Here is a 13,430-nt window from a genome sequence, read left to right on the forward strand (position 1 = left end):
CAACTACAAATACCTAGGTGTCTGGTTAGACTGTAAACTCTCCTTCCAAACACACATTAAGCATCTCCAATCCAAAATTAAATCTAGAATCGGCTTCGTATTTCGCTACAAAGCCTCCTTCACTCATGCTGCCAAACCTACCCTCGTAAAACTGACTATTCTACCGATCCTTGACTTTGGCGATGTAATTTACAAAATAGCCTCCAACACTCTACTCAACAAATTGGATGTAATCTATCACAGTGCCATCGCACGAACACTGCGACCTGTACGCTCTCGTTGGCTGGCCCTCGCCTCATACTCGTCGCCAAACCCACTAGCTACAGGTCATCTAAAAGTCTCTGCTAGGTAAAGCCCCGCCTTATTTCACCCCTGGTCACCATAGCAGCACCAACCCGTAGTACGCGCTCCAGCAGGTATATCTCACTGGTCATCCCCAAAGCCAATTATTTATTTGGCTGCCTTTCCTTCCAGTTCTCTGCTGCCAATGACTGGAATGAACTGCAAAAATCCCTGAGGCTGGAGACTCATATCTCCCTCACTAGCTTTAAGCACCAGCTGTCAGAGCAGCTCACAGATCACTGCACCTGACACCTGACAGCCCATCGAACTACCTCACCCCCATACTGTATTTATTTATTTATTTATTTAACATGAACATTTAAGTCATTTAGCAGACGCTCTTATCCAGAGCGACTTACAAATTGGTGCATTCACCTTATGACATCCAGTGGAACAGTAGTGCATCTAAATCTTTTAAGGGGGGGTGAGAGGGATTACTTTATCCTATCCTAGGTATTCCTTAAAGAGGTGGGGTTTCAGGTGTCTCCGGAAGGTGGTGATTGACTCCGCTGTCCTGGCGTCGTGAGGGAGTTTGTTCCACCATTGGGGGGCCAGAGCAGCGAACAGTTTTGACTGGGCTGAGCGGGAACTGTACTTCCTCAGTGGTAGGGAGGCGAGCAGGCCAGAGGTGGATGAACGCAGTGCCCTTGTTTGGGTGTAGGGCCATTTATCTTGCTCCTTTGCACCCCAGTATCTATACTTGCACATTCATATACTGTATATATATATATATATATATATATATATATATATATTTCTGCACATCTATCATTCCAGTGTTTAATTGCTATATTGTAATTACTTCACCACCATAGCCTATTTATTGCCTTACCTCCCTTATTCTACCTCATTTGCATATACTGCATACAGACTTTTTCTACTGTATTATTGACTTCATGTTTTTTTATTTCACGTGTAACTCTGTGTTGTTGTGTGTCAAACTTCTTTTCTTTATCTTGGCCAGGTCGCAGTTGTAAATCAGAACTTGTTCTCAACTAGCCTACCTGGTTAAATAAAGGTGAAATAAAAATGTAGTGTAATTTCCCAGTCCTTCCTATATCAAATCAAATTTTATTAGTCACGTGCCGAATATAACAGGTGTAGACCTTACTGTGAAATGCTTACTTACAAGTACCTAACCAACAATGCAGTTTAAAATTAAGATAAGAATAAGATACAAAAGTAACAAGTAATTAAAGAGCAGCAGTAAAATAATTTGTACATGTAGGTAGAGTTATTAAAGTGACAAAAGATAACAACAGAGTAGCAGTGGTGTAAAGAGGAGGGCCAATGCAAATAGTCTGGGTAGCCATTTGGCAAGATGTTCATGTCCATGTTCTTTTGGCTTGGGGGTAGGTAGCTGTTTAGAATCCTGCTTGCTGTGCGGTAGCAGAGAGAGTCTATGATGGCTGGAGTCTTTGCCAACTTTTAGGGCCTTCCTCTGACACTGCCTGGTATAGAGGTCCTGGATGGCAGGAAATTTGGCCCCAGTGATGGACTGGGCCGTTCTAACAACCTTCTGTAGTGCCTTGCGGTCGGAGGCCGAGCAGGTGCCATACCAGGCAATGATGCAATCAGTCAGGATGCTCTCGATGGTGCAGCTGTAGAACCTGTTGAGGATCTGAGGACCAATGGCAAATCTTTTCAGTCTCCTGACGTGGAATAGGTTTTGTCGTGCCCTCTTCACGACTGTCTTGGTGGGCTTGGACCATGTTCGTTCGTTTGTTGGTGACGTGAACACCAAGGATCTTGAAGCTCTCAACCTGCTCCACTGCAGCCCCATCGATGAGAATGGGGGCGTGCTCAGTCCTCCTTTTCCTGTAGTCCACAATCGTCTCCTTTGTCCTGATCACGTTGAGAGATAGATTGTTGTTCAGGCACCACACGGCCAGGTCTCTGACCTCCTCTCTATAGGCTCTCATTGTTGTTGGTGATCATGCCTACCACCGTTGTGTCATTGACAAATTTAATGATGGTGTTGGAGTCGTGAGTGAACAGGAAGTACAGGAGGGGACTGAGCACACACCACTGAGGGACCCATGTGTTGAGGATCAGCGTGGCGGATGTGTTGTTACCTAACCCTACCACCTAGGGGCAGCCCGTCAGGAAGTCCAGGATCCAGTTGCAGAGGAATGTGTTTAGTCCCAGGGTCCTTAGCTTATTAATGAGCTTTGAGGGCATTATGGTGTTGAACACTGAGCTGTAGTCAATGAACAGCATTCTGACATAGGTGTTCCTTTTGTCCATGTGGGAAAGGGCAGTGTGGAGTGAAATAGAGAATGCATCCTCTGTGGATCTGTTGGGGCAGTATGCAAATTGGAGTGGGTCTAGGGTTTCTGGGATAATGGTGTTGATGTGAGCCATGACCAGCCTTTCAAAGCATTTCAAGGCTACAGACGTGAGTGCTATGGGTCTGTAATCATTTAGGCAGTTTACCTTAGTGTTCTTGGGCACAGGGACTATGGTGGTCTGCTTATGTTGGTATTACAGACTCAGACAGCGAGACGTTGAAAATGTCAGTGAAGTCACTTGCCAGTTGGTCAGTGCATTCTGGTAATCCGTCTGGGACTGCGGCCTTTGTGAATGTTGATCTGTTTAAAGGTCTTACTCTCAATGGCCGCGGAGAGTGTGATCACACAGTCTTCCGGAACAGCTGGTGTTTTCATGCATGTTTCAGTATTATTTGCCTCTAAGATAGCATAGTAGTAGTTTACCTTGTCTGGTAGTAGGCTCGTGTCACTGTCACTTCCCTTTGTAGTCTGTAATGGTTTGCAAGCCCTGCCACATCCAACGAGCGTCAGAGCCGGTGTAGCACGATTCGATCTTTGTCCTGTATTGATGCTTTGCCTGTTCCTATCCATATGTATTGTCTTTAGTGTTATTGCCCAGTCATTCCTCTCTGTCCTTATTGTGTAATTACCCAGTCCTATCGGTTGTGTCCTTAATACAGTCTGATTGGTTTTTGTGTGTATGAGTGTGTATGAGTGTGTATGTGTGTGTGTGTGTGTTTGTGTGTGTGTGTGTGTGTGCACATGTGGGTTGCTAATATGTGCCTTACCAGAGAGCTCTAGTTCCTTCAAACTGTAGTCTTAATAAGGTAACAGAGTGCAGAAAACAGTCAAACTACTTTTTTGGGAAACTAAGAGAGAACTCTGGGGAGGCCACTCCAAAGACACTGTTACTTGATGGTTTATGTTACGCAATCCAGGCAAGGGAGCTCATTACTTCAGTACTTTCTACATGTTTGTTTATTATTTTTTGTTGTCTTTGGGCGGTAGTCTCTTGCTGACTGCCTACTGTGTTACTGCATTCTTAGTTCAGGAAGGAAGGGAATCTCTAGAGTTTAAAAGTAGTTTTGTTTGGTATTCTCACTATCTAGCAGAGGGGAAGGCAGTATCTAGCAGAGGGGAAGGCAGTATCTAGCAGAGGGGAAGGCAGTATCTAGCAGAGGGGAAGGCAGTATCTAGCAGAGGGGAAGGCAGTATCTAGCAGAGGGGAAGGCAGTATCTAGCAGAGGGGAAGGCAGTAACTAGCAGAGGGGAAGGCAGTATCTAGCAGAGGGGAAGGCAGTATCTAGCAGAGGGGAAGGCAGTAACTAGCAGAGGGGAAGGCAGTATCTAGCAGAGGGGAAGGCAGTATCTAGCAGAGGGGAAGGCAGTATCTAGGGGAAGGCAGAGGGGAAGGCAGTATCTAGCAGAGGGGAAGGCAGTATCTAGCAGAGGGGAAGGCAGTATCTAGCAGAGGGGAAGGCAGTAACTAGCAGAGGGAAGGCAGTATCTAGCAGAGGGGGGAAGGCAGTATCTAGCAGAGGGGAAGGCAGTAACTAGCAGAGGGGAAGGCAGTATCTAGCAGAGGGGAAGGCAGTATCTAGCAGAGGGGAAGGCAGTATCTAGCAGAGGGGAAGGCAGTATCTAGAGGGGAAGGCAGTATCTAGCAGAGGGGAAGGCAGTATCTAGAGGGGAAGGCAGTATCTAGAGGGAAGGCAGTATCTAGCAGAGGGAAAGACAGTATCTAGCAGAGGGGAAGGCAGTATCTAGAGGGGAAGGCAGTATCTAGAGGGGAAGGCAGTATCTAGAGGGAAGGCAGAGGAAGGCAGTATCTAGCAGGGGGAAGGCAGTATAGCAGAGGGGAAGGCAGTATCTAGCAGAGGGGAAGGCAGTATCTAGCAGAGGGGAAGGCAGTATCTAGCAGAGGGGAAGGCAGTATCTAGCAGAGGGGAAGGCAGTAACTAGCAGAGGGGAAGGCAGTATCTAGCAGAGGGGAAGGCAGTATCTAGCAGAGGGGAAGGCAGTATCTAGCAGAGGGGAAGGCAGTATCTAGAGGGGAAGGCAGTATCTAGCAGATCTAGCAGAGGGGAAGGCAGTATCTAGAGGGGAAGGCAGTATCTAGAGGGAAAGGCAGTATCTAGCAGAGGGAAAGGCAGTATCTAGCAGAGGGGAAGGCAGTATCTAGAGGGGAAGGCAGTATCTAGAGGGGAAGGCAGTATCTAGCAGAGGGGAAGGCAGTATCTAGCAGAGGGGAAGGCAGTATCTAGCAGAGGGGAAGGCAGTATCTAGAGGGGAAGGCAGCATCTAGATGGGAAGGCAGTATCTAGAGGGGAAGGCAGTATCTAGCAGAGGGGAAGGCAGTATCTAGCAGAGGAGAAGGCAGTATCTAGAGGGGAAGGCAGTATCTAGAGGGGAAGGCAGTATCTAGAGGGGAAGGCAGTATCTAGCAGAGGGGAAGGCAGTATCTAGCAGAGGGGAAGGCAGTACCTAGCAGAGGGGAAGGCAGTATCTAGCAGTAGGGAAGGCAGTATCTAGCAGAGGGGAAGGCAGTATCTAGCAGATGGGAAGGCAGTATCTAGCAGAGGGTAAGGCAGTATCTAGCAGAGGGGAAGGCAGTATCTAGCAGAGGGGAAGGCAGTATCTAGGGGGAAGGCAGTATCTAGCAGAGGGGAAGGCAGTATCTAGAGGGGAAGGCAGTATCTAGCAGAGGGAAGGCAGAGGGGGAAGGCAGTATCTAGAGGGGAAGGCAGATCTAGGGGGGAAGGCAGTATCTAGAGGGGAAGGCAGTATCTAGCAGATCTAGGGGGGAAGGCAGTATCTAGCAGAGGGGAAGGCAGTAAGAGGGGAAGGCAGTATCTAGAGGGGAAGGCAGTATCTAGCAGAGGGGAAGGCAGTATCTAGCAGAGGGGAAGGCAGTATCTAGAGGGGAAGGCAGTATCTAGCAGAGGGGAAGGCAGTATCTAGCAGAGGGGAAGGCAGTATCTAGCAGAGGGGAAGGCAGTATCTAGAGTATCTAGGGGGAAGGCAGTATCTAGCAGAGGGCAGAAGGGCAGTATCTAGCAGAGGGGAAGAGGGGAAGGCAGTATCTAGCAGTATCTAGCAGAGGGGAAGGCAGTATCTAGCAGAGGGGAAATCAGTATCTAGCAGAGGGGAAGGCAGTATCTAGAGGGGAAGGCAGTATCTAGCAGAGGGAAGGCAGTATCTAGCAGAGGGAAGGCAGTATCTAGCAGAGGGGAAGGCAGTATCTAGCAGAGGGGAAGGCAGTATCTAGCAGAGGGAAAGGCAGTATCTAGCAGAGGGGGAAGGCAGTATCTAGAGGGGAGGCAGTATCTAGCAGAGGGGAAGGCAGTATCTAGAGGGGCAAGGCAGTATCTAGAGGGGGGAAGGCAGTATCTAGCAGAGGGGAAGGCAGTATCTAGCAGAGGGGAAGGCAGTATCTAGAGGGGAAGGCAGTATCTAGCAGAGGGGAAGGCAGTATCTAGAGGGGAAGGCAGTATCTAGCAGAGGGGAAGGCAGTATCTAGCAGAGGGGAAGGCAGTATCTAGCAGAGGGGAAGGCAGTATCTAGCAGAGGGGGAAGGCAGTATCTAGCAGAGGGGAAGGCAGTATCTAGCAGAGGGGAAGGCAGTATCTAGAGGGGAAGGCAGTATCTAGCAGAGGGGAAGGCAGTATCTAGAGGGGAAGGCAGTATCTAGCAGAGGGGAAGGCAGTATCTAGCAGAGGGGAAGGCAGTATCTAGAGGGGAAGGCAGTATCTAGAGGGGACGGCAGTATCTAGCAGAGGGGAAGGCAGTATCTAGCAGATGGGAAGGCAGTATGTAGCAGAGGGGAAGGCAGTATCTAGCAGATCTAGGGAAAGGCAGTATCTAGAGGGGAAGGCAGTATCTAGCAGAGGGGAAGGCAGGCAGTATCTAGCAGAGGGGAAGGCAGTATCTAGCAGAGGGGAAGGCAGTCTAGAGGGAAGGCAGCAGAGGGGAAGGCAGTATCTAGCAGAGGGGAAGGCAGTATCTAGCTATCTAGCAGAGGGAAGGCAGTATCTAGAGGGGAAGGCAGTATCTAGCAGAGGGAAGGCAGTATCTAGAGGGGGAAGGCAGTATCTAGGAGGGGAAGGCAGTATCTAGCAGAGGGGAAGGCAGTATCTAGCAGAGGGAAGGCAGTATCTAGAGGGGAAGGCAGTATCTAGCAGAGGGAAGGCAGTATCTAGCTAGGGGAAGGCAGTATCTAGCAGAGGGGAAGGCAGTATCTAGCAGAAGGCAGGAAGAAGGCAGTATCTAGCAGAGGGGAAGGCAGTATCTAGCAGAGGGGAAGGCAGTATCTAGAGGGGAAGGCAGTATCTAGAGGGGAAGGCAGTATCTAGCAGAGGGGAAGGCAGTATCTAGCAGAGGGGAAGGCAGTATCTAGCAGAGGGGAAGGCAGTATCTAGCAGGGGAAGGCAGTATCTAGCAGAGGGGAAGGCAAGGCAGTATCTAGCAGTATCTAGAGGGAAGGCAGTATCTAGCAGAGGGGAAGGCAGTATCTAGAGGGGGAAGGCAGTATCTAGCAGAGAGGGAAGGCAGTATCTAGCAGAGGGGAAGGCAGTATCTAGCAGAGGGGAAGGCAGTATCTAGCAGAGGGGAAGGCAGTATCTAGCAGAGGGGAAGGCAGTATCTAGCAGAGGGGAAGGCAGTATCTAGCAGAGGGGAAGGCAGTATCTAGCAGAGGGGAAGGCAGTATCTAGAGGGGAAGGCAGTATCTAGCAGAGGGGAAGGCAGTATCTAGAGGGGTAGGCAGTATCTAGCAGAGGGGAAGGCAGTATCTAGAGGGGAAGGCAGTATCTAGCAGAGGGGAAGGCAGTATCTAGCAGAGGGGAAGGCAGTATCTAGCAGAGGGAAGGCAGTATCTAGCAGAGGGGGCAGTATCTAGGCAGTATCTAGCAGAGGGGAAGGCAGTATCTAGAGGGGAAGGCAGTATCTAGCAGAGGGGAAGGCAGTATCTAGCAGAGGGGAAGGCAGTATCTAGAGGGGAAGGCAGTATCTAGCAGAGGGGAAGGCAGTATCTAGCAGAGGGGAAGGCAGTATCTAGAGGGGAAGGCAGTATCTAGCAGAGGGCAGTATCTAGCAGAGGGGAAGGCAGTCTAGAGGGGAAGGCAGTATCTAGCAGGGGGAAGGCAGTATCTAGAGGGGAAGGCAGTATCTAGAGGGGGCAGTATCTAGGGGAAGGCAGTATCTAGCAGAGGGGAAGGCAGTATCTAGCAGAGGGGAAGGCAGTATCTAGCAGAGGGGAAGGCAGTATCTAGCAGAGGGGAAGGCAGTATCTAGCAGAGGGGAAGGCAGTATCTAGAGGGGAAGGCAGTATCTAGCAGAGGGGAAGGCAGTATCTAGCAGAGGGGAAGGCAGTATCTAGCAGAGGGGAAGGCAGTATCTAGAGTATCTAGGAGGGGAAGGCAGTATCTAGCAGAGGGGAAGGCAGTATCTAGCAGAGGGAAGGCAGAGGGGGAAGGCAGTATCTAGCAGAGGGGAAGGCAGTATCTAGAGGGGAAGGCAGTATCTAGCAGAGGGGAAGGCAGTATCAGAGGGGAAGGCAGTATCTAGAGGGGAAGGCAGTATCTAGAGAGGGGAAGGCAGTATCTAGAGAGGGGAAGGCAGTATGTAGCAGAGGGGAAGGCAGTATCTAGAGGGGAAGGCAGTATCTAGCAGAGGGGAAGGCAGTATCTAGAGGGGAAGGCAGTATCTAGAGGGGAAGGCAGTATCTAGAGGGGAAGGCAGTATCTAGCAGAGGGGAAGGCAGTATCTAGAGGGGAAGGCAGTATCTAGAGGGGAAGGCAGTATCTAGCAGAGGGGAAGGCAGTATCTAGAGGGGAAGGCAGTATCTAGCAGAGGGGAAGGCAGTATCTAGAGGGGAAGGCAGTATCTAGCAGAGGGGAAGGCAGTATCTAGCAGAGGGGAAGGCAGTATCTAGAGGGGAAGGCAGTATCTAGCAGAGGGGAAGGCAGTATCTAGCAGAGGGGAAGGCAGTATCTAGCAGAGGGAAGGCAGTATCTAGGGGGGAAGGCAGTATCTAGAGGGGAAGGCAGTATCTAGCAGATCTAGGGGAAGGCAGTATCTAGAGGGGAAGGCAGTATCTAGCAGAGGGGAAGGCAGAGGGGAAGGCAGTATCTAGAGGGGAAGGCAGTATCTAGCAGAGGGAAGGCAGTATCTAGCAGAGGGGAAGGCAGTATCTAGCAGGGGAAGGCAGTATCTAGCAGAGGGGAAGGCAGTATCTAGAGGGGAAGGCAGTATCTAGCAGAGGGGAAGGCAGTATCTAGAGGGGAAGGCAGTATCTAGCAGAGGGGAAGGCAGTATCTAGAGGGGAAGGCAGTATCTAGCAGAGGGGAAGGCAGTATCTAGCAGAGGGGAAGGCAGTATCTAGAGGGGAAGGCAGTATCTAGCAGAGGGGAAGGCAGTATCTAGCAGTGGGGAAGGCAGTATCTAGAGGGGAAGGCAGTATCTAGAGGGGAAGGCAGTATCTAGCAGAGGGGAAGGCAGTATCTAGAGGGGAAGGCAGTATCTAGGAGGGGAAGGCAGTATCTAGAGGGGAAGGCAGTATCTAGCAGAAGGCAGTATCTAGCAGAAAGGCAGTATCTAGAGGGAAGGCAGTATCTAGCAGAGGGGAAGGCAGTATCTAGAGGGGAAGGCAGGGGGGAAGGCAGTATCTAGAGGGGAAGGCAGAGGGGAAGGCAGTATCTAGAGGGGAAGGCAGTATCTAGCAGAGGGGAAGGCAGTATCTAGAGGGGAAGGCAGTATCTAGCAGAGGGGAAGGCAGAGGGGAAGGCAGTATCTAGAGGGGAAGGCAGTATCTAGCAGAGGGGGGAAGGCAGTATCTAGCAGGGGAAGGCAGTATCTAGGAGGGGAAGGCAGTATCTAGAGGGGAAGGCAGTATCTAGCAGAGGGAAGGCATCTAAGGGGAAGGCAGTATCTAGGGGGAAGGCAGTATCTAGAGGGGAAGGCAGTATCTAGCAGAGGGAAGGCAGTATCTAGAGGGGAAGGCAGTATCTAGAGGGGAAGGCAGGGGGGAAGGCAGTATCTAGCAGAGGGATCTAGAGGGGAAGGCAGTATCTAGAGGGAAGGCAGTATCTAGAGGGGAAGGCAGTATCTAGAGGGGAAGGCAGTATCTAGCAGAGGGAAGGCAGTATCTAGAGGGGAAGGCAGTATCTAGCAGAGGGGAAGGCAGTATCTCAGTAGAGGGGAAGGCAGTAGCAGAGGGGAAGGCAGTATCTAGAGAGGGAAGGCAGTATCTAGCAGAGGGGAAGGCAGTATCTAGAGGGGAAGGCAGAGGAAGGCAGTATCTAGCAGAGGGAAGGCAGTATCTAGAGGGGAAGGCAGTATCTAGAGGGGAAGGCAGTATCTAGAGAGGGAAGGCAGTATCTAGCAGGGGGAAGGCAGTATCTAGCAGAGGGGAAGGCAGTATCTAGAGGGGAAGGCAGTATCTAGAGGGGAAGGCAGTATCTAGAGGGGAAGGCAGTATCTAGCAGAGGGGAAGGCAGTATCTAGAGGGGAAGGCAGTATCTAGCAGAGGGGAAGGCAGTATCTAGCAGAGGGGAAGGCAGTATCTAGAGGGGAAGGCAGTATCTAGCAGAGGGGAAGGCAGTATCTAGAGGGGAAGGCAGTATCTAGAGGGGAAGGCAGTATCTAGCAGAGGGAGGGGAGGGGAAGGCAGTATCTAGAGGGGAAGGCAGAGGGGGGGAAGGCAGTATCTAGAGGGGAAGGCAGTATCTAGAGGGGAAGGCAGTATCTAGAGGGGAAGGCAGTATCTAGAGGGGAAGGCAGTATCTAGAGGGGAAGGCAGTATCTAGAGGGGAAGGCAGTATCTAGAGGGGAAGGCAGTATCTAGAGGGGAAGGCTTTTTCCCTCCAGGCTTTTCCCGCTTCTGTTTTGTGAAATTTGCTGCAGCAAGTCTGATTTTGGCATTGTTTTTTTTTTGCCCCAACTTTTCACGAAAATGTGCTGATGGGGGAACGGTTTGTTGGCGTGTGGCTTGATTAAACAATTGTATGAAGTGTGGTGATTGGTTAAAAATGCAGGCCCTCTTTCGTAGTGCGGTGATTGGTTAAAAATGCCCTCTTTCGTAGTGCGGTGATTGGTTAAAAATGCAGGCCCTCTTTCGTAGTGCGGTGATTGGTTAAAAATGCAGGCCCTCTTTCGTAGTGCGGTGATTGGTTAAAAATGCCCTCTTTCGTAGTGCGGTGATCGGAATGTTTATTGATTTCACAGTTTATGCGACAATAGTGAGGTGATTGGTAATTTTTTTTTGTAATATTTATTTTTATTTATAATTTGTACAGTGCCTTTGGAAAGTATTCAGACCCATTGGTTTTCTTCCACATTTTGTTACGTTATTATTATTATTATTATTATTATTATTATTATTCTAAAAATGCTCCGAAAATGACACATTATACCCCAAAATAACAAAGCGAAAACAGGTTTTTAGATTTTTTTTGTAAATGTATTAAATTAAAAAACATAAGTACATGAGTATTCAGGTGCATCCTGTTTTCAATTATCGTCATTGAGATATTTCTACAACTTGATTGGAGTCCACCTGTGGTAAATTCAATTGATCGGATATGATTTGGAAAGGCACACACCTGAATATATAAGGTCCCTCAGTTGACAGTTCATGTCACAGCAAAAACCAAACCACGAGGTCGAAGGAATTGTCTGTAGAGCTCCAAGACATCATTGTATCGAGGCACAGATCTGGGAAAGGGTACCAAAAACGTTCTGCAGCATTGAAGGTCCCCAGGAGCACAGTGGCCTTCGTCATTCTTAAATGGAAGAAGTTTGGAACCATCAAGACACTTCCTGGAGCCGGCCACCCGGCCAACCTGAGCAATCGGGAGAGAAGGACCTTGGTCAGGGAGGTGACCAAGAACCCGATGGTCACTATGAAAGAGCTCTAGGGTTCCTCTGTGGGGATTGGAGAAACTTCCAGAAGGACAACCATCTCTGCATCACTTCACCAATAGACAGAAGCCACTCCTCAGTAAAAGGCACATGACAGCCCACTCACCTAAAGACTCTCTGACCATGAGAAAGAAGATGCTTTGGTCTAATGAAACCAATTTTGAACTCTTTGGCCTGAATACCAAGCATCCCCTCTGGAGGAAACCTGGTACCCTCCCTACGGTGAAGCATGGTGGTGGCAGCAACATGCTTTGGGGATGTTTTTCAGAGGCTGGGACTGGGAGACTAGTCAGGATCGAGGCAAAGATGAACAGAGCAAAGTACAGAGAGATCCTTGATAATCAACCTGCTCCTGAGTACTCAGGACCTCCGACTGGGGCGAAGGTTTACCTTCCAACAGGACAACGACCCTAAGCACACAGCCAAGTCAATGCAGGAGTGGCTTTGGGACAAGTCAGAGACTTGAAACTGAATGAACATCTCTGGAGAGACCTGAAAATAGCTGTTCAGCAACACTCTCCATCCAACCTGACAGAGCTTGAGAGGATCTGCAGAGAAGAATGGGAGAGTCAAGCTTGTAGAGTCATACCCAAGGCTGTAATCGCTGCCGAAGGTACTTCAACAAAGTACTGAGTAAAGGGTCCCAAAACTTGTGTAAATATGATATTTCAGTTTCAGAAATTCTAAACACCAGTTTTTGCTTTGTCATTGTAGGGTATTGTGATGTCATTGTGGGGTATTGTGATGTCATTGTGGGGTATTGTGATGTCATTGTGGGTTAGTGTTGTGTGTAGATTGAGGGATTAAACTTTTTTTTTTTTTTTCGAATAAGGCTGTAACTAAAAAGTGGGGGAAAGTCAAGAAGTCTGAATACTTTCCACAGTATGCAGGGAATTGTTGGTTTTGCTAAATATGTTGCGATCATTGAATCTCAAAGTCCCAAAGGGACTGTATAGGCTGTATCTCGTAGGGCTAATATTCAGACTGAAAGGACTGTATAGGCTGTATCTCATAGGGCTAATATTCAGACTGAAGGGACTCTATAGGCTGTATCTCGTAGGGCTAATATTCAGACTGAAGGGACTGTATAGGCTGTATCTCATAGGGCTAATATTCAGACTGAAGGGACTGTATAGGCTGTTTCTCATAGGGATAATATTCAGACTGAAAGGACTGTATAGGCTGTATCTCATAGGGATAATATTCAGACTGAAGGGACTGTATAGGCTGTATCTCATAGGGATAATATTCAGACTGAAGGGACTGTATAGGCTGTATCTCATAGGGATAATATTCAGACTGAAGGGACTGTATAGGCTGTTTCTCATAGGGATAATATTCAGACTGAAGGGACTGTATAGGCTGTATCTCATAGGGATAATATTCAGACTGAAGGGACTGTATAGGCTGTATCTCGTAGGGATAATATTCAGACTGAAAGGACTGTATATTCTGTATCTCATAGGGCTAATATTCAGACTGAAAGGACTGTATAGGCTGTATCTCATAGGGCTAATATTCAGACTGAAAGGACTGTATAGGCTGTTTCTCATAGGGATAATATTCAGACTGAAAGGACTGTATAGGCTGTATCTCGTAGGGATACTATTCAGACTGAAGGGAATGGGTAGGATGTTTCTCATAGGGATAATATTCAGACTGAAGGGAATGGGTAGGATGTTTCTCATAGGGGCAAATAGTCAGATTGCCATTTCCTCATACACGTCAGTGAGGGTTAGCAGTACAGGGGGTTGGCTTGTTGTCCCTATTTAAAATGTTTAAAAAGCTGTTTTATAGTGAAGCAATTTCACTAGGGGACGACGAGGTTGAGCAGTTGAGCTTCTAGTGATGTGACTTGCTTTGAATGATTTACATTGTGGCACGTATTGAAGTACAAAG

Source organism: Oncorhynchus nerka, linkage group LG7 (genome assembly GCF_034236695.1).
Source record: "Oncorhynchus nerka isolate Pitt River linkage group LG7, Oner_Uvic_2.0, whole genome shotgun sequence".
NCBI lineage: Eukaryota > Metazoa > Chordata > Actinopteri > Salmoniformes > Salmonidae > Oncorhynchus > Oncorhynchus nerka.